This window comes from Thunnus thynnus, chromosome 24, assembly GCF_963924715.1.
Source record: "Thunnus thynnus chromosome 24, fThuThy2.1, whole genome shotgun sequence".
Lineage (NCBI taxonomy): Eukaryota > Metazoa > Chordata > Actinopteri > Scombriformes > Scombridae > Thunnus > Thunnus thynnus.
This window is the reverse complement of record NC_089540.1, coordinates 14233762-14256036: the sequence shown is the minus strand read 5'-3', so window position 1 is coordinate 14256036 and position 22275 is coordinate 14233762. Positions and strand designations below refer to the sequence as shown.

Sequence of the window (22275 nt, the reverse complement as noted above, 5' to 3'; positions counted from 1 at the left end):
ATTGATGTCAAGAGACACTCCCTAACATGATCGCCAAACCTCATAGAGACCACTGAGGTTGTTGTGAGACTGAATCATAAAAGGGTACAGTCATATGGTTCCCAAAACCACTTAAAAAATTAGAGAAGGAGAAGGGGGGGGGGGGGGGGGGGGGGAGCAAACCAGGGTTGCTCCTTCCATCTCATATCACATCGTCTCTGAGTACCATCATTAGCCTGTCCTCTTATAGAGGGCTAGAAAGAGCCATCAGTGTGAGACTGTAATAAACCTGTCAGCGTTGGGGACTGGGTAAGGTTTAAAAAGGAAGCAAATTAGACATTCAAAATGGCAGCGAAAAAATAATCTTGCTGTCAAATTGAGTTATGAGATAATTTCCAATTTTCACATTTGCTGACAGGATTCAGTGCTTGAACCAAGTGGCACGGCGCAGCTGTTGGGACTTTGGACTTTTGGTAAAAGAAAAGAAAAAGGGGAGATAAGAGATAAGGCTGGGGGTGGATGCAGGGTGGAACGAAAATAAAGGGAAGGTTGGGTGGCACGGCAGACGAACGGAGGGAATCAAAGCTCGGAGAGGCCCAGACAGTCCTGTCAACGCCGGTCTTTCCGGAGGCCTTTTGCCAGCGCTGATTAGAGAGCGAGGCTTGGGCCGGAGCTGTGGAGCCAGCTAGCATAGCCACTAACATCTAATCTACCCTCTGCCTCCACTGCCAGAAAGCAGATGCTAGTTGCGCTAACGCCAATCTTCCACAACCAAACTGTCAACAGACACAACGGCAGGCTGAACTCGCTCTCACCTGAATACACATTCTGTTTATCTTGTGTTTGAAGAGGACATATGGATAGGTAAATATTAGACACACCCTTGTTTAAATAAGTGCAAACAGGCCATGGTGCACTAAAAGAGTTCATGACTTGCTTTGGTGTGAGACTACTTAAAGCATGTTGTAAGACATTCAGAGCAGGGAAACCTTCTTGTGCTGTTCTGAAAGATCTGTAAAGCAAGGAATTTACTGATGAATAAACTGCCAGAAGCTCAGCAAAATGCTTCATTTAACTGAACATGACTCAACAGTTCTTCTTCAGAAGCAGCATAAAATGCAGCAAATGTCCATTTTAGGTGTTACTTTCCTCCTGTCCAGTTACAGATTCTGTTTTTCATGTTTTTGCACAATGTTTTCCCATAGTTCACAAAAAAACCTTGCATCTAATCCCAATTTAAAAGGTAGGTCAATCTCATTGCTGTATCGGAGGTGGGGGTGTGTGGGTTGTTGCCTGCTCCCCCAGTAGTGAGATTGGGGCACGGCCAACACACTATGATCAGGATTAGCCGAGTAGATCATCGCGGCCTTCCGTGTAATCTGCCTGGACCCCTTCATCCAGATTTGGACGGGAGATTCCATAGCTGGACAGAGAATTTTTTTTTAAGTCTGCAGTAGTCCTGCTTGATGAACCCAGATTAAGTCATGTGTGACCACAGTTGAAAATTCCCATGTAATGTGGAATATCATAGCCTATTCCTGAGCCTGCTAGTTCCCAAGATATTCCACGAACACATCCTCCTTCAAAGGACACCTGCTTTTTTGGAAGCTGATCACACAGACACACACATGGTCATGCACATATGTCTGGATTGGCTTTAGGGAGGGCTGCACTCTAAAGCAAATCACTGCAGTGTGAAGGATAACAAATTAGGAATCATTTGCTCAAACAAACAGGTGCTGACTAATGCTGCAATTCATACATATTCTGGCAGCAGACTTGCTGGTGTGTCGTCATACTCAAAAAGCTGTCTCTCCAAGGATGTCACCTCATCAGACCTCTTCTGGAAGCATGACTCAAGGTTTTTCAAAATGCAGCATTAGCACAAGCTAGGTTTCACTGAGTGGGCATATTTATTGCAGGTGCGTGAGTACACAACATCAGTGACTGTGCATCATCAAACAGAGCTATCAAAATAGCTGAGATCTGAGCTCTGTTTTAGTATGTGACCACATAAACTGACCTGCTTTCGTGCATTAGAGAGTAGAGAGCAGTTGATGTGAATGCAAATATTGATTAAAGATAGAATCTAAGCTTTGGAAAGATGAGATATTCTCAATAATACACTTTATATGGCTCAAACTCAAAAGTAGTGCTGGAACAATTAGTAACTTAATTGATTAGTCAATCAACACAAGATGAATTGAGCAAATATTTGGTGGTTACAGCTTCTCAAATGTGAGGATTTGCTTCTTTTCTTTGCTTTATATCACTGTCACTTGAATATCTTTTGGTTTTGGACTGCTGATTGGACAAAACAAGTTAATATGAAGGCATCTCCTTGGGTTCTAAGAAATTGTGATGGCAATTTTTTCACAATTTCCTCACACTTTATAGACTAAAGACTTAGCTGACAGATTAAAGGGCCACTCAAGCTATTTAGTATTTCACTCCCATAAAGTTGGGGGACAGATTAAAAAGAAAGAACGCTCAAAATTGATGCAGAGGTGGAGATGTACTGCATTTTAGTCCCTGATATGGATCATGCTCCAAAAACACTACACTTCCCATAAAGCACTTTGAATAATCTTTCCTGCCAAAATCTTTCAAACTCCATGCTACTAGTAAATAGTTTTCCAATCAAAATCAGTCTGAAGCCCAACATAACCCTGATGACATCATTTTCTAACTGGCATTAATTGTTAAAATTGGTGGACTGCTCCTTTAACTGATAATTAAATTGAAAATTAGTGGCAGCTCTAATCAAAAAGCTCTAGTTTTTTTTTTTTTTTTTAATAAAAAGACTAAAATATCTCATAATAACAAATGTGTAACAACAATTCTTTCCTGATTACTACATACCTAACTGTAAGCCTTACAGTCAATACCGTGTTAATACTTTCACCCAGACATGGACCTAGTAATCGCTTGCGCTGGCAGATGCATGTTAATGACTGAGGATTGGATCACCACCATAGCATCAACAGGATCACAAGAGCAATCTCCTTCCAACATGAGGCCTAAGTCCAGTTCCCACAACAACTGCTCTTTTGGCCTGAAATGGTAAAAAAACACAGTGGCATCTGCTTGTTTTGTTGTTTGCTTTCAACAAAGTAAATCAGATTTAAGACTATAGAAATCTAATTAGCCAAATCCGTGTTATCTGTCTGCCTGTTCAAAGGTTACTGACCACTAATCTGTCTCACACTCAGTCAGCCAGGTCAATCATTTATCATTCAGATACTTTCATCAGTTATTTTTTATTATTAGATGAAGTAATTTCCTTTTATATTAGAAAAATCTGATCCACTGCTCAAAAGCTTCTTAGTTCTGAATCTCATTTTCTTCCAGACCTCTCACTTTGTCTAATAATGATAATTGTTCTAACATCTATCATGTTATCAGGGCTTTTTAGTCCTTGTTGTTGTTTGATCGGAGGCTGTTTCAGGACTCTGATGTCAGAGGTCAAAGGTAAGTCTGTTCAGAGCAGCTAGACCAGACACAGAAGCTGATCCTCTCCATCCCCTCAGAGCCCTCCGCATATGGACATGACAGCAAAGCCAAAGTCCTGCATCCTGTCCAAGCCCTGTGCACATGCTCCTGCCCAGACAATGTCGCAGCCCCCCAAACGCCAGCATCACACTGCGATCAACACATAAAGTCATGGGGGATCCATTTATTTTCTACATGAGCAAATTTGATTTATGCACTTTCCTATTTTCCCTCATTTGATTTGATCTGATTAATTACAGTTCTGCCTGTTGATTGTTGCCACCCAAAGCTTTGAAACAGCTTTTATGTCTATGAATTTTAAGACTGAAGGAACAAATATTGAGCTGTCGAGTCAAGGTGGAGACAATAAATGACTTTGCTGATTCTAATCGTTTCTTTCAGTTCAAAGACTTGTTGTCACTGTCCATTTGTTAAAACCTTAAGACTGGTTACCAACCAGGGGATTGTGACCACCCTATGAGGGCCCGAGACAAATCTGAGGGGTCACAAAATATTAAAGAGACAATAAAGTAAATATACAAAATTCTACTATCTACTAAAAATGTATATAAATCCTCCTTTGTCCTTTAAAGTGACATCTGTTGTACGCTGAAGCCATAACCTTTTTTTCATTGTCTGAAAATTTGGTAGCAATATAAAGACAAGTAGAGTCTGCTCCTTCCTTTGTTTTGCTTAAGAGTTTTCTTAATTTTAAGGAGTCCCTAGCTAAAAAGATTGGGGACAGTGAAAGTAATTTAATAATGGTTATCACTTGTATATTCTTCTGTTTAATATCTCCTATTGCTTTCTCTATTGTCTCATGCCCTTGAAGACAGCTGTGTTGCAACATGAAGCCTGGGATATCTATAGGACATTTGTAAACAAGTTGTTTGTGTCACTCGACGCCTGGTCAACACACCAACCTGCTGTGTCTATCTATACATTAGCCTACTGCCTTAGAAACTGTGTGGACATAAATGGAGATGTTTTACTGTTTATTCCTGAAGCTTGATGACACACCTGTGTGTTGTCATTCTTGTAATGTATGCCTTTGAAGACATCCTATTCCCCACAACAGGACCGCTGTGCTAAACATTACTGTTCAAAGCACTGACATTAAAGGGTTTAGATTTAAGTAAACTCAGTCTGTTGCTTGTTCAAACTGTTTAGTTCAGTAGGAAACAAGATCTATATAAGCACTGTTTATAAGGTTGAGTTTTTTTTAATGTTTTTGTGGCTCCCGGGGATGTAACATACTGAATATGACCAATACTAAAATCTGCTGATTTGGTCACTGACACTGCTGATTCAGTGTGCTCAGTTCAACTTGAGGATTTGATGTTTAAGATTTGTTGGTACATTCACTTCACGCCTTTTATCTCGAGTGCAGATTTAGAGAGCAGGTGCTTCCATCTCAGAATCCAATGTCCTGTTGAGGAGTCCTTGAGCCTCCAGCTGCTCGCTCAGTTAGTTACAGGGCTGTGGAGAAGTGCATCAGCCAGACTGCTACTATTGCTTCTGTCATCTCATGTAGCAGGGAGAGAGTCGCAATCTTTGGTGCCGCTTGGTCATTGTTTTGCTGCATTTGCACTGCAACTCAAAGGATTCACATTTCAAACACATGCATGATGGTTGGAAAAGGATTTATGTTGCCTATTTGGCCATGATTGCACTAACTGTTCATATGAGCAACACAGTTCTTCTGCTGGTTATTCCAAACAAACTCCTGTCACTGCTGCCAAAAATGTAAAATGGATGACTTCCTGTGATCCACTGCTTTTTTTCCCCTGAAAATACCTACTTGACACCGAGTGTTCAGAGTGGCTGATACAAACTGTATACAGGTAGAACCTCACTTCATCAATCATAGTGATAAATGGTAGCATGTCTTTATATAAAAATTACTCTCCAGAGAGAAGGTGACAAAGCTTTATACTTTAATGCCATAGATGAACTTGACACCATTAATGCTTTGGGGAAAAAAGAAATAGCTTACTCAATGATATTGACACAGTTGCACTGACAACCCCAGCCTCCTGTCACTTTTCAGAGTGTGCAACTGAATCAAAGCTTATGAAAGGCACTTGAGTGCATAAAAGTAAGTGGTTTGTGAAAGTGCAGCCTTACTTGTTTACATCTGCCAAGGCAGCTCATTCGCAAAGAGTGAGCGTCACACAGTTTTAATGGCCGGCTTGTCATTCGTAGCAAAATTGAAAACACAACCAAGCATGGGAATGTCCGATGCCCTTCTTATGCAACAGCTGGACCACCACTGGATAAAAATATTGGCTGTGATGGATGGAAAGTGTCTTCACAGAAAGTAATCCTTCCTATCTACCACCCAGCAAGATAGCCTCTCAGGGGGCACATATAGGCTCATCACTCACATACATATGCATGTATACAATGTGCATACACACACAACACATGTACCATACACACACACACACACCCTCCCACACTGACAGGCTAAAGATGGCCTGTGTGTGCACTACTTTTGGACTGTCATTCCTCTCTGATATAAGCAGAACACAGGAAATTCCTCAAATGTGAAATATGTCTCCGAGAGGCCCGTTTAAAACAGAGACGTGATTTGAGGAAAGAGCGGAAGTGGAGAGGATTGCGTGTGCATGTGTGTGCTTTACAGCAAGAGGAAGGGGAGGGGGAGTGGGTGGGTGGGTGGAGGGGACTGATTCTAAGACGGAGGGGGAATTTAGGGGTGAGAACGCAGTCAACTGTTTTTATGGATTTAAATAAATGTGCGCCAGTCTGAGGGCGTGTGCCTGCCTCTGCCAGGTTGTGTGTCTGCCCCCGTGTTGTGTGTATGTGTGTGAGCGCTCCAGCGCTCGCGTGCGCCTGGCTTACACTAACCACAGGGTGTAGCTGTGGGCTTTGAAGTCGTCCCTACACCCTAGGCTGAACTCAAACACAGGCTACTGTACAAGATCTCATATTACTCTATGGAAAAATCACAACATGCTTTTTACTGACAGGGAACACTGCCCTCTCTATCCCCCTTCGAAAACTTCACTGGGTAGAAAAACCATCACAGCAGGGTTTGGAGCAATTATATAAAATGTGACAAAATACTGCAAAGTGACAGCTTCAAGTTGCCTGTTTTGCCTGAAAAACAGTCCGAACCGTGTTCATTTTGCTTGATAAATCATTTTACAGTCTGTTCAGGTGGAATTTATGATCTTTGTCTGTACCTGCAGGGTATTTGAATGCAGCAAAGCAAACAAATAATTCGTCAAATAGAACAGAGAATCCAAAAGGTCAGAGATGATGCACTCCCGCCTACACAGTGCACTGAAATGGCAAACCAAAACGAAAATAAAAATGAAACGACGGATCAAATGTGCTAAAACAGTAACATATTTCCTGTTATTGCTTTCCCCTGGTGCTCGATAGTTGCCTGGAGTGTGTCCGTAATAGTGTTGTCTTTCGGTGGATCATTGAGGGGCCAGGTTACCAGCAAGGAAAGGTAAACGGCTGTAATTTGTAGCAGGGATGTCCCTGTTTCTAAGCTTTTTCCTGTCAATGGGAGTTCTGAGGTTTGGTGTCCACATGCCATCTGCTCTAAATTAGCACCTACACAGGGAGCACTGAGATTTGGGCACCAGTGGTCAGACACTGGGGTTTGAGAGTCTTGAAGCTCTAACAACAGAGGACCGCTTACATCTTAGAAACAGTCCAAGAAGACTGATGTAAACACTAGATACTGGGAGATGAAGTGATGATGTTCGGTGACTGCACTTTTAACCATTTTGGACTTTTTGTCCAATTGAAATAAAATAAAGTATCTGTCCTCATGTTTGGTTTATTTTTTCACCACAGTGCTACTAACAATAAGTCGTCTTCTTTATCTGGGTTTAAGGTGCCCTCAAATGGACCTGACATTGGAATTAACTTGAGTTTAACTCAAGTCTGAAGTTTCAGCCTGATATCCCATCAATTAAGATTCATGCTGGACAACTCTTTGATTAAACTGAGTAAAGTACAGCCACAAATTTTCTGTTACCACATCTAAATGAGCTTCCAACATGTTTCAAATACTGGATTGTAACATGAAAAAATTTAGCGTAACAACCCTTAACAATATAGGATATCTGGTTGATTTTAAATGTGACAGCGGCATGATGCAACCAAAACACAACACAACCACATGCAGTGGATATCCAGGTTTGTAGCAACATGCAAAGCGAGGTGCTCCCCTGATAAGAGCCTGTTTTTGAGCTGGCTCCAAGCTCAGTAGTTTGGGGTGATGAAGGGACATGTAGTGCATACAACTATCATACTGGAAACCAGATTTAGGTCCTTTTAATAGTCTAAACACCACCATACCTTATCTTGAATATAGTTTATCTGCTTTAACTGCAAGAATTGCTCAAAATCCATGTTCTGTCTGGTAATAGGATGGAAGTGTTGTACAGCAAGATACTAAATTGCTTCCAGCATGAGGGGCTCTGTATTATACTCCATCATTTATACAGGTAAGACTAAGCAAAGAAAGACTTTTCTTTTCAGACTCAATAACACAAAAAAAACTCAAAAACTGTACAACTGCAATGATTCATAATTTCCTCTCTTGGAAACACCAGTACAAATGACACTGAACGATTAGTGAGGCTTTTGGGTAATTAAATGATATTTTAGCCCAGATGTTGGATTGTTTCTCCAGAGAGCAGTGTGAGAAGCAGCAGATAAGCCTTGTTAAGCTGCTGTGGTGTTGCAGGCCTGGAGGAGAGAGGACACACGTGTCACTGGGACTGAGTGAGGAGCGGAAGTTTCTGGAAGTCATCAGAGACGGGCAGGGCGGAGGGGCCAGCTGCACAGGACTTTTACTGCAGTGAAGGGGGATGTCAGAACTCGCGTGCAAGTGTGCACACACACACACTCACACATTTAGTGAAATCCAAGCAAGGCGCACTCATACAGTATGCCTTATAGAATACTACTTGGCGACAAACATAACATGCAAAATGACGTCAACAAGGGCCCACATCCTGGGCTGGCGGGTCAGTGGTCCAGCATGCAGACACGCAGCCTGATACTGCCAAGTGTAAACACCAATAAACGACAAACAAACACAGACAAACACATCCCGAGTTGGAGTCAACAGCAGCTGTCAAGTCTTATGGGGCAACTCTGTCATTCAGGCCCTGCATGGGAAACCGCCCTGTCAGTAAAGCATCCAAAACAAGCAAGCCCCCCCCCCCCTTCCCATCCCCCCAAAGATTAGTGAGTCATAGGTGGCTCAGGATTTGATTTTTGGCTGTGTTGAATAGGGAAAAACTGCAAGCACCACCCTCATGATAAATATGTGTTATGTTTTGGCATCTTTTTTTTATTGAAAGTAAATCTTTCACTGCTACCAAAGGACCATACAAGTGGTTTCACTTGTTTCAGCCCATTTACTGTAAATTATGGATACTTTTTTTTAATCAAAGCTCACCCTTTTGCAAACCATGAGTTATAGATGTATTTTTTTCCACCATCTCGAGCAACTGTTGGTTTCAATTAATTTCTGTACAGTATGAAAATCAATAAGAATTCATTTCTGAGTGGATTATGAGACAATGCATCCCTGGGAACAGGTACATAAAAGGCCCCCTCTCCTATCCTCCAGCCCCCACCCCTTGTGTTGTTTCAGTGCCGTTTTGCAGGTTAATTATAATCTAGTTTTAGAAATGTCAATTGGACATATAAATGGTCTTGATAATGAGGCAACAGTGCTGCTATCAAGATAGTTAAATCCTATAGGCAATGTAAAATGTACATGTAACTGAAAGATAGACTGTGACTGTTTATGTAGCCTATATAAAAGGGGGTGGATGTCTTGTATCAATGTTAGAAAGCTATACAGGACTATGATGTGCTCCAGTGAGTAGCGCACCATGAAACTTGACAGTTGGTGTCCTAGCAACACCATCTCTTAAATGTCAGTGAGCCAAAGCCAAGGGAAGCTTGACTTTTTTAACAATTAATTTTCATTTTATAAAGCAATGAATGGAAAACAATGGCTGCTTGGAATCGTAGGAATCTAAAACTGTAGAATTATGCATTTGAAAATGTTCAGCAACAATGTACATCAAGTAAACATGCTTTGGCGTTAAGGAGCTAAAACACTGGAACAGTCCTCTACTGCAGGCAATCAATAGAAAGCATCACGCGCCAAAAAGGCCATGATGTTGACAGTCCCTCAATGACTAATAATGTAGTAGAAGCAACATCACTATTCAATCAACTCAAAGACATTGCCTTTTAAACTGAATTTAAATAGCAAATATGGACGACTAAACGCGCAATCTATCCGCATCTTTACTCTGTCGACAGGAAGCATCTAGGCAGAGTTTTCACCTTGAGGTAATGTAAGTGCAGGCTATTAGTGTAAGTGATACTGCAATACTGTGGTTAGAGTGAGAGGAGAGCCTGGATGGCATGCAGGGGGAGGCAATAATATGAGCAGGCCCTTAAGGCCTCACAAGTAGGCAGATGAGGGAGGTTGCTTGGAGAGGGGAATGTGAGGGAATCTCTTGCCAGTTTCCATTAACAAAAGATGATGGAGTGATGAGTGAAGCTGGAGTTATTAAGAATAAAGAGCAGAGGAGCGTCTCAGGTATAATGTACCAAGTTGGGGTTTGGTGTGGTGAAGCAATAATGACTTCCTGCACTTGAAGGACTCAAGGGTGAGGTCATTCTTCATTAACTTGCTTGGCATTTATAAGCTTGGCGCCAACTGCAGCTCAAGATATGTCTCTTTGATTATTTCTCTGTCAAGTCAGGAAAAAAATCATGAAAACTGACTAAGATCATGCACACCAAGGATCATTGTCTGAACCCCAAAGCTTCAGGTCTGGGACTACATCAGGACAGAAACCTTGTGGAATTACTGCCACTCTGCTTATTTGTCTCATTGAAAGAGCCAAAAAACATTCAATTAATCTAGTCAATATTTCATTTTATAGTTGCAGACCTTGTGTGGGCTACTGTGGTATCTCTGGGGTTCAGGAGCCTGCGGTTATTGCTGCAATGACAGTTCTTTGTTTCCATGACACTGAGATGAGTCACTATGGCTACGGCTCCAATGGGAAACAAAGTTAAATGAAGATGGAGGGCCAAAGGACTGCGATGGCGGAGCTCTTTATTGGCACAGCGGTGATGTAGTGGGAAATAAAAAATTTGGTAAACTAAGAAGCTGCAGATGGTGTTAAACATTTTACGAGGTACACTAGTATTTTCTCTACCTGTATCTAAAGGTTATCTAATCTAAAGGTATCTACTGTATCTAAAGGAACCTGCCACTTATTTCAATGTACAGTTTTAATGTATGATGTAACTATTGTATTTGCACAGGAATGGAATGTGCATACTGCAAGGAATGAGAACCACTGAATGCCACAGATGGAACTGTGCAAGGTCAAGATTACATGGTCCTCACTTACTTTCTTAGGAGCACAAAGCATGACGTATGAGCCAAAACTTCATTCAAAACATGCCTTTAAAGATTCCACTAATGCATTCATTTTTGATGTCTGATGAAAAAGCTAAAAATGAAGAGTAAAGATTCACAAAAGCTTAAAGTCAACAAATCACAGGATGTCTGCATGTAACCATAGGGAAATGTAGAGTTGCAGTAAGATTGTTTAATTGATTAATCAACAGTCCAAAACCCAGAAGTATTCCATTAACACTGATTTAAAAAAGCAGCAAATCCTTCAATTTTAGAAGCTGGAACCAGTGCATGTTTGACAAAAGTACAATCAATTATCAAAATAATTAATTGACTAATGCATGAATCATGAAGTGCCTGCAAATGGGCTGAACTAAACCATCTCGACAGCTGGAAATGGTCAAACAAATCACAGAAAAAAGTGAGGCGGAGAGGTGTGAAATGAAAAATTCAGGGTTAGAAACTCAACCTACTGCATCAAATTGGGCTGAAGTCTGAACTTCACATCAGCATGAAATATTTCCCCTATCTATTGAGCCATTTATTATTCATTCCCAGTGAAAGTGATGACGGAGGCAAAGTGACAAGAAGGAGTGCAGGTAAGGTTCATCTATCAGATGTGGACACAGAACAGTGCTGGTGTCAGTGCATCCTCAGCATTTACCATGCCGCCATCATCAGCTCTGCAGCAGAGTGACATCGTCTAAAATGCAACTGACTGGGTGTCACATTGGCTTTACACAACCAGACACACACACTCACAGAGCCAAGAATTCACACACAAAATACTATAGAGCCACATGCAGATACAGTCACATGTAGACAGAATGATGCAGGGCAGGCTCGACCAGACGGAGCAGTGTTTTCATTACTCAGATATGGACGCAGATTAAAGCGTCTTGAATCTCCAGCTCCGACTCTTTGTGGTTTAGATCACACGCGTCCGTTGACGGGATTCCGCCCAGTGCAGGAAATAGCTGGGCTCGAGAACACAGGAGCTACTGCCGATAAAATGCATTCCGTGTCTCCTGGTTTGAAACGTGTGGCTCTGCGCTGAATTAGTGTTGGGAATATGAGGAGATAAAGGCTGGTGGATGCGGAAGCCTCAACGATCTATAAGATTTACTTTCATGTTCGTGTCGTCTGAAGTTTTCACTTGATCTTTGCTGGGAAAAGCATAAAAAGGGCAAGATAGTATTTTGGGGGATATTAACAGCTTTTATCAGGGCAGCAATGTTTTCATTCTATTGTCATTTACATTGTTTTATTATTATTTGTTGACCAGGTTGGTGATTAGTCAATCAACAGAAAATTAATTGCTGACTATTTTGATATTCAAATAATTGTTTTGAGTCATTTTTTAATATAAAATGCTGAAATTCTCTGGTTCCAGCTTCTCAAATGTGATTATTTCCTGGTTTCTTTAGTCCTCTATTACGGTAAACTGAGTATCTGAGGTTGCGGACTCTTGGTTGGGACGAAAAAAGACATTTTAGGTTGCATCTTGGTATTTGGGAAACAGTGTTTGACATTTTTTTACCACTTTATAGACCAAACAACTACTTGATTGATGTAGGAAATGTAATACATAGAAATAAATGCATAAATACACACTTTTTGATGAATAGAGCCATTTTTCCACATTCTTTTTGAACTACAGCTACAATTTGGCTTCATCCATGAGAACTATACTGTGTTACAGAAAACTAAACTGGACATATAATGAGCAAGAAATAGCTGCCTTCTAAATACAGGCTACAAGCATGAAGAGGAACATCTAGCGGTGACTGCCAAAATATACTCTATTATGTCATCCTGAAGCTGTAAATCCAAGCACAATCCCACACACACACTAGTTGAGGTGCAGCCTCATTCCCACTCAAACAAGTGGGAGCCAAACTCCAACGATTCTGACGTTACATGTAAATTACGTCTGCTTCATTTCATCAGCTAAGAGGCTGGCAGTTTTGAACAGCCCACCGCGTTGCACTGCGGCATTGATTAACTCATCTGCCCGGAAGCCTCTTTGACCAGGCATTGTGAGTGGTCGGGCAGAAAAAGAGGTCTATTATGCTAGGGTCCATTGCCCTTAGACCTTCTTTGGATTCTTTCTAAACCACCTCTGTGGATGACCCCTGTGTGGAGAAAAAGGGGAAGAAATGGGTTTTACTGGGGGGTGGGGGTGGTGGGGGTGGCTTGATTAGGGTCCCTAAAGGTGGCAGTCATCCTGGCAGGCCCTCAGGGTACGAGGAGCTTGGAGATTTTCCTCCCTACCCCATAGCGACCATGGACAGGGAGGCATCACGTGCAGCCTTCCCTTGAGGTAGAAAGCAGATGGCGGGGGATTAGCATCTGAATGTGGGCATGCAGATCTACGGGGGGTCTCCCACTCCTCCTGCTTTCCCCACAGGGGATAGGTGAGCTGAGGAAATGACGGCTCAGGAGAGGCAAAATCAATAATTGGCATCCCACGGCGAGCAGACAAAAGAACTGGGAAAAGCTGGTGGCTTTAAACTGTGGTGATTTTGCAAGAGAAACAGCTAATTACAGACTCTCCCTCTGAATATGGCGCTCAGTTATTTTTGTTGCAGTCTTTCTATATTCTGTGTATTTCACATGAGAACAGTGGCAAGTAAAAATCTAAATGTAGTAAAACCCAGAAACAAGCCTGCATATACAGTAGTAGGAGATGGCAATCGTGCCTCATGCTGCTAGACATGACAGCAACAGAGATAACGTCAGGACACATACCGAGTGGCGCAGCTTTGAAGTTCATGGCTGTAATGTTTGTACTTGTGCTACACTGTCAGAAAAACATGCTGGTATCAACAATGAGCAGCATTTGTGCTGTGGAGGTTTCCCATCGCTTAATCAAAAACATCCTCCAACCATAATTTTACACGTCATGCTTTTCTTATCTGACAGAGGAAATGACTTACAGTACAGTAAGCCCATTAAATGTCATTTGTAAAAACACAAGTAAACACAAGTAAAAACAAATAGAGGTGGTAGAAGCAAGGAAGAAAAATCCTACAAAATCATGCCACAGCAGGATTTTGCCCTTTACTGTAGTAACATGTTGGTTCCCACACTTCAGTATGGAAATGTCAGGAAGTTTAGATGCAGAGCTTAAACAATGAAGACAGGTTTGCTGTCCCTAAGAGACCAAGAAACTCAACAGATTTTGCTGTATTATCCACCACAATCTATAAAACTGTACAAAGGACAATGAAGAAAACTTTACATGGCATATGATACCCTGTGCTAAAACAATAAAGACCAGACACATTAGGGAAAGTAACTTTTAAAAACTTTTACAAGTTTTAAGAGATATTTTACAATTTGTATTTGAAACACGCGATATAGATTTGTGGAGTAATAAACTACAAAGTGAATTGTCAGGCACTGTTTTGAAATGCAATTCCAAATTAGTAATCTGATTTTACAGTTAATCTAATTTATTCTATTTTTCTCCAACAGAATGTTAAATATATTTCTGCACACAAAAACCACATAAGAATCGGAGCCTGTGAGCTCAGGTTCTTCAGTTTATTGCCAGTTCATCACCAGCTACTGTCAGAATTAAAAAAGACCAGCCCCACTGGGTCAATGGGACCCAGAAATACAAATCTCTCCTCAAGAGAACCCTGTCACAAAGCTCATTGTGGCAGAGAACAACACTGTCCTTCCCTAGTGTCCATTCACAAACATCTGCTGATGCTCCAAAATAAAGCTAATGGCTGCCTTTTCTACCAGGATTTATGCTCTTGGCTTTAATGAGGCGACCTGAGGCAGCCAAGTCTCCCACCCCACCTCCACTAGACAGCGCCTTGGGGATACATGCCCTGTTGTACATGTACATCGTCTCACACGGCACTACTCATCTTGTTGAATCAGTGGTTCAACATGGCTGGTCTCTTGAATTGTGTGAGTGGCTGACATACAATAGAGGAGGAATGAGTTTAAAATGGAAACAAAACAAGCAGAGATTCCCCGGTTTTGCTGTAGACAATAATCACACCAATTAGAGTGGTGCATTAGGGTCAAAGGTTGTGTCCCAGTCAGGGGATTCCCAGGTGAAAAGGATAGGAAAGGAAAGGAGAAGAAAGGAAATGAAAGGAAAGGATAAGAGAAGCGAGGAATCATGGAGACGAGAGAACATTAAATGTGTGTGTTCTGTTTTCTAGGCTATTGCCTGTATCCCCTTACTCCAGAGCGAGGCAGGGAAACACACACTGGCACTCAAAAGGGTCATTCCTTTGAGGGGCTGGTTTCCATGGCAGGGGTTGCCGTGGTGAGGGGGGCCCTTGATGGTCCCAATGGGGAAGTACACTTCAAAACAACACAGACAGTGTGGGTAGGATGATACTTGTCAATGGGAGACTCAGTACAGTATAGTATGAGGGTGCAAGAATCATTTATATATATGAGAGGTGATAATTTGTTAACTGTAGGGCAGCTACAAACGATCATTATTGATTCATCTGCTGTTTATTTCCTTGATTTGTGTACAAAATGTAAGGAAAATGGTAAAGAATGGTCCATTCATGCCATCTTGTTTGGTCCAAACAGTCCAAAATCTAAAGATATTCAGGTTGCTATGACGTAAGACAAAAAATGAAGCAAATCCACACATTTAAGAAGCTGAAATCAACTAATATTTAGCATTTGTGCTTGAAAAATGACTCAAACGATTAATCAGTTGTCAAAATAGTATCAATTTTCTGCTAATTTACAAATTGAAGTACACTGCTGTATTTTTCATTTACTTTTTTGTATTATTCCCTCTAAATTTAATATATAGTTGTATTTTATTTATTTTTATGTCTTTAATATATTTCAAATATATTTGTATCTAAATAGCTATATTCAATAGTTATTTCCATCTGTAAGGCAGTAAGTATAAATCATGAATATAGATATAATTTAATGTACTGCACATTTTGATAATTTGCAACAATGGAAAAAAACATCAATATTTCTAAACAACAACAGCAAAAGCTTATTTTTCTTCCTCCAATACACTTTTTCTAAACCTACAAATGCAAGTTCACACGACTTTGTGAAAAAGAGTTTATTAGAGAGAGTTTATTGTCAGATTTGTGCTTAATTGCATCCTGCATCTGCCTGTTACATGTCTGAGAGAAGATGTGAGTTTTGCTGCTTCAGACACAGTAAAAACTCTTCCTGGAAGCTGGCCAGGAGGTCCCCTACACACACACACTCAGCTGCTGTGTCCCTGCAGTCCAGTTAAAAAACAGACTCAGAGGAACGTGATGTACCATCAATGCATTCATGCCACCCATCTGTTTCTATGTTTCACACTGGCTTTACAGAGCTGCTGTGTGTGAAGTTCCTATGAATTGGGGGGTTTTCATTCATCCAAAATACAGCCCGGACAAACAGATGCAGAGATGAACTCTCACAAGGATCCACATGTGCACAAAAACATGCACACACTAACACAACTAAGAGATGTTATGGTTTAGTTTAGGAAGCTTCAGGCCCTGAGAAGCTATTTGCTCTGATTCCTTGGAGACTTATTTCCATGACATTACATTCCAACCCCTTTGCCTTAATGGATCAACTGAAAAACACACTCACATTGAGATGCAATTTGAGGAAAAAAAAAATCATAAAAGCATGAAGAAACCCGATATAGAGTCTGTATGTTCTAACAATGCATGGACTTCAACAATGAGGCTCATTCATTCCTCCAAACAGAGCTCCACTACACTTCACCCGATGCATTAGCCTAACTGCTGCCAGTCCAATGTTTGCAAAAGGACGGGGAGAAAACAATCTAGCTGTTTAGCCTGCACATCTGGAAACCATAAAGACTCAGCACTACGTAGCTCAGACGCTACACTAGGCTAACAGGAGGTCCCTGGCCCATTCAGGAAGAAGCTAAGGCTCATTAGCGGTTTCTTCCCACTGCTGGCCCAGGTCAGGGTCCGACAAATCAGACCAACCTCCCATGTAACTATTGCTGCTTCTACTGCACAAAACAAAATCTGTAAAAGTCAAGTAAAAAGAAAGTCTTACAAATTGAGAATTTCCATTTTTCACATGTACAATTTTAATATTTGATTTTGTACCCAGCTGAAGTCTAAAAACTGTGATCATTTTGTGCCACATTATCCAGATTTCATGAACTGGTTTTCCCTGTTTGGCTGTAATAATGACCTTGCCCTAGCACTATGTTTGCATTTTTCTCTAATCTTGAAAGACCCCCCAAAGCACATTTGGTGTTGCCGTCTTTCCATAAAAACACATCTAATTAAATTCCCATTAACTGCAAAGCCAAGCTAACCAAGTTTAAGTGCTTTGCTAACATTAAAACAAGATGCAGGACCCAGCTGGCTACATATAGCAACAAGCACCACCGTAATATTATCCAGAATATGTCAACAGCCCAGTTGCCTGCATTCTTATGTGCCAATTAGGGGTGCGAAATCTCCAACAGCAAGTTTAAGTTGGACTATATGTCATCATAACCCCTCTAAGACAGAGACACATAAACTTCCTGTAATAGCGCCGTGAACATATGGTGAATTTATTTCTGGGAATGTGTTATTGGGCACTTGTCCACATAAATTGCTCTAAATAAAGAAAGCTTTCTAGAGGGAGGAAATATGTTTGAGGCACATGGATCACCATGAGTGGATTTGCTGTACTCAAGCCAAGTCAACTTGTACAAACTGAACCACTGTGGTAGGCGTATTCTTTGTCTCTCAGAAATAAACTTTATTCCCACTCACTCCCGGTCTTCTACAACCTCTCATGTACAACCTGCGATTATCACTCTAACCTCATGGATTAGCTAACATGATTATAACACAAGATTGGAAGCAGAGAATATTATAGATGCCAATATCTGAGGGAGTTTGATGTTGAGTGTAAGAATGCCCTGCATGAGTGTCCTCTCTGTCGAGGGGCATCGTCCGTGAGGAATGGGATGTGACACTGGCTGTCAGGGCTCGTTTGAGAGACTGGCTGCTAGTCAGCCGAAGATGGAGCCCTGGTACAAGGGCAGCAGGGTGGAGGAATGGTTAGAAAGACTGTCCTGTAGTAGGGAGGTCACAGGATGGATCTCAGTGCCAGATAAACACTGTTTTATCAAACTCAATCAACGTGGCACCTGTGTCCTTGACAAGAAAGGTTTGCTCATAAACAATGAACCTCAAGAACCTGTCTGGTCCGGTTGCCTGCTTGACACACAGGTCTTACTTTTCACAGCTGTTTCAACCACATCTGTACTGCAGATTGTGAGAGCTGCTTGATTCTGATGCAATACAATAAACTTTTGTCGGCCAAGCCACCATCCAACATTCTCGGTTGACAAGTAAATGTCCACCCTTCCCCTGTACAGGGTGTTCTTTTGCTTTCATATTAAACATTTGATTTCAGATATATTTCCAAACATGTAATGGAATTTACAGCAACAAGAATACATATAGAGAAAGCCCCAATGTCCCTTTACGAGCCATATTTTCTTTTAAAGAGCCCTTGTGCAAGACATTGACACCAGGCCTGGTGGTGGGTAAATCAATATTAACTTAATTCATTCTTGGAAAATGTAGGATGTTGGTGTTGATGATGGCAGCACAACACTACATACTGTCAATTTTTTTTTTTAGGTCTCATTCCTTGATTAACTCCCCATTGACAGTTTTATTCCTCTTTGCCCAAAAACAAAAATTCCACAAGCATTGAAATATGCTGAGAAACATGGTGTGTGTTTGAGAAAGTGTGTGTCTGCGCCATATGCAGGTCAGTGGGCCGTTTGGTTCCTGTGACGTATGGTATGTGAATTAGATTAGGTCCCTCTCACAGTCAAGACTTAATCATGTACTAAAGCACAGTTCTGCCAGCTCCCATTAGACACCTGTAGTGCAAAAGGCCTCAGACGGCTAGAGCAGCAGGGGACAAAGATGCATCCTGAGTCCTCAAACACCTGTGACTATGGCACTAGACCGCACTGCGTTCACCTACTTCACTAAACCAGAATACACGCAAACACACACACACATACAACAGAAATCCACATCATTATTCAAATACCTCCAAAACCTATTATGGCACAAAGTCGACTTAACCCTCTCCTTTACAAACAAGCTGAACAAAGTCAATCCAGCTTACAATCCGCAAACAAATCCAGGAACTGATCTTTACTCCAAACATTATTCCAATACAATTCCGTCTCAAAAGCTGCCAAGATGGCGAGTCTTAATTTCAGTAGAGCGAAGAATGGTTCTGTGGTTTTGGGAGTTTGACGGTGCACCTAACCAGAATTGACGTTGGGAAATGTACTTAACGTTCCCGCATGGTGCATGGAGATGGATAGGGTTTCCTGGTGGTTGGAAAAAGCAAGAAGTGGCTTAAATGTATGGGTCCTTGCATACACACAAAATTAAAGTGAACACATGATTACACTAGAATTAAGTTTGAGATTTAAAGTAGCTGAAAAACTGTATTTTCACAAGTAAATACTCAGACAAAACCCCAACCTGTTGTGTTGTGATTAAGGCCATTTCAATTACTCCATCAGTGATTAGACTTAGCCCAATTTGGTCTGAGAGGCGTGACCTTACAGGAGAAGTAGGTGAAACCTGATACACATCTCGACTGCTCTCCTAATGCACTTTGTCAAACTCCATTTGGGCCCAGCCAAGAAACACCTAATTTAAATGGGCAGAGAATTTGGCAGAAGAAATTGATGTTTCCAATTTGTGCGTTGCCTGGCAAGCCACATTGAATTATATATGAATATACCATATGTGTGGTCATATGTATATGTTTCTCCCAATGTCTTGACACCAATCAAGTACAAAGTGCTGCTAAGGTTTGCCCTGAATCAATAAAACTGACTATGACACAGAACTATTTCGTGTAAATGCAGGTATTTTTTGTTCACCCTTCTTTTGCACATTGGACAATTTTTTGCCATTGACTGCTGTCACTACTGCAAGTTGATATGTCCTCACTAGTGCCAGTAAAACTAATTCCTGTACATTTATTGTACTTGGTAATAAAACAGAATTTCGATTGAACAAACAAACAGTGTGTACTATGCTGTACATAAACAGAGTTTCAGGTTACTAAACCTCAAATCAAACAGAAGGCTGACTGAGCACAGGCATAAGCTCCAGACATAAGCCCAACCATACCTGTTCTCAAGATGAATCTCCAGTACCATCACTGTGAAATGGTTAAATGTAACATTTAATTCCTTTGAGACTTGAGTCAAAACTGACCCTTTCGTGAACCAAGACTAGCTTTGCTGATGAAGATTTATCTGGAAAATGTGAAAATCCTACATGTCAGCAGAGACTGTACTCGAAATCCAACATCATCAGTATGTGAAGGCATTGTTTTCATTACATATCTTGTCTATAGCTAGAGTCTTATAGGAGAGCAGTCAGAATGTGCAAATACAAAATCTGGGGAGCAGTTTTATCTGAGTATTAATTAACTCCTTATCATAAAGGAATGTTTTCACATCCAAATGTGAGAAAATCTACGCTTCCCGCTTCTCCTCAGCACTTAGAGGCTGAGGAGACACTGAAAGGAGGCTGGTTTTGAATAGAGCCATGCCTAATGGAAGTCTGGACATTTCCAGATCATTATCTAAGGCAGAACAGGACTTCTGTTATAGCAACCAGGCATGGAGAATCAAGGCATAGTTCCTGCTGTCATAAGTGAATAACAGTAATCTATTTAACTCTCATATATGGTTTCCTCTACACTAAATAAAATAAATTATATTGAAAATGCATGTGTTCTAGTCTGTGTCAAGGCCATTCATCCTTTTGCTGATGCAGGGTGGTAATGTCTGCGAGGGCAACTGGCTGTGACAGACAAGATGCCAAATACAAACTGGGCTACTCCCATATTCACAATCCATTGGCAAGGCACGAGCCAACACACACACACACTATATATATATATATATATATATATATATATATATATATATATATATATATATATATATATATATATATATATATATATATATATGTATATATTCAGTGAGATATAATATACACCTCCATGTATTTAATTCACTGCCTTTCTTCACAGGTCAGCCTGCTTTTACTGCAGTGCATGGCCGGGAGCCGCGCCGGTTTCAGCACCATGCAGGCGTGGACCAGAACAAAAGGCGCAGGCTGCTGCTGCTGCGTAAAGGGGCGCACCAGGACGCATCAAGACAGCGAAAAATACCGCAAATAAAACACAATTTAACACATTCTTTTTACATGCATAAGCCCAGATATTCCATCCTAAATCTGCACTGAAAAGCGACGTCAAGTTACAAACTCCCTGTCGAGATTCAACTCATGATTCACATCACTAAATTCGCATAACTACACATCACACCGCAACGCACTCACAGACAACAGCAGCGGATTAGTGGACAGGAATGCCAACATTAATATACACTTTGATTTTTTTTTTTTTTAGAAACTTTTACAACGGCCAGTTTTGCATTAAAATGACTGGAACCTTACATTCATGCTGATAAGATAAATTATAAACCCTGATTTCCCCAGTAAATTATGAGAAAAGTGCATCAGCTCTTACCTGGAGGTTTAGGTTGCTGAGCGGCACTAATACCCTTGTGTGTGGAGAGAGCTGTGGTGACAATGAGAGCGGTATGGGGCCCTCTGATCCCTCCCATCGCAAATTAAGCTACCGTAAGTGCAGCAATGTAGGCGCAAGGGGATTATGTGGCTGCCTGTTTTATGCATGACAGGCAATAACCTGTGATTGGATATGAAATTTGTGCAACATCTCTGGAGAGCAAATATGCAACAAATGCATGCACCTATGTATGCAAGAAACACACAGGCCTTATCACACATGAAGCCACACACACACACACACACACACACACACACACACAACACCCAGCAGTTGCAAAGTAAAATGTCAAGTTGAAAGGGTCTTTCTGCATCTCAATATCATAATAGGCTGCTTTGCTGGATGGGGGAAAGCACTCAGTCCGCAGTAAGGATGAGTGCAGAGCTGAAGCACCAGGGTGTGGCTGTTGCTGAGGAAATATGGGGAAGGGGGGCGAAGGGGAGAGGAAGAGAGCGGACGGGGGATAATGTGGATGTGATGCCAAGTGGGGAGTGGGAAGGAGGGGCAGGGAGAGGAAGGAGAGGGAAAAAGACAGCGGAATAGGGGAGGGCGACTACTTTATGGGAGCAGAAATGGGTGCATACGCTGGAAGGGAGGGGTTGAAGATGGATTAGGGAACAGTAGCTGTCCCCCCCAGGTGAGAAGTGGGGGGGATGGTTACTGGCTTCTCAACTGATGTAGATTTTTGGGTACAAATGGAGCAA

At 41.3% G+C, this 22275-nt stretch overlaps 1 protein-coding gene across 1 annotated transcript in view; it reads right to left on the bottom strand.

Moving 5' to 3' along the window:
- The window catches only part of LOC137176988 (microtubule-associated protein 2-like), a 45030-nt gene extending 23448 nt beyond the window's left edge, over positions 1 to 21582 (bottom strand). Inside the window, exon 1 of the mRNA XM_067583056.1 lies at positions 21512 to 21582. The gene's annotated coding sequence lies outside the window, so the exon portion shown is untranslated. The remainder of the gene's footprint in view (positions 1 to 21511) is intronic.
- Between the last annotated feature and the right edge of the window lie 693 nt (positions 21583 to 22275).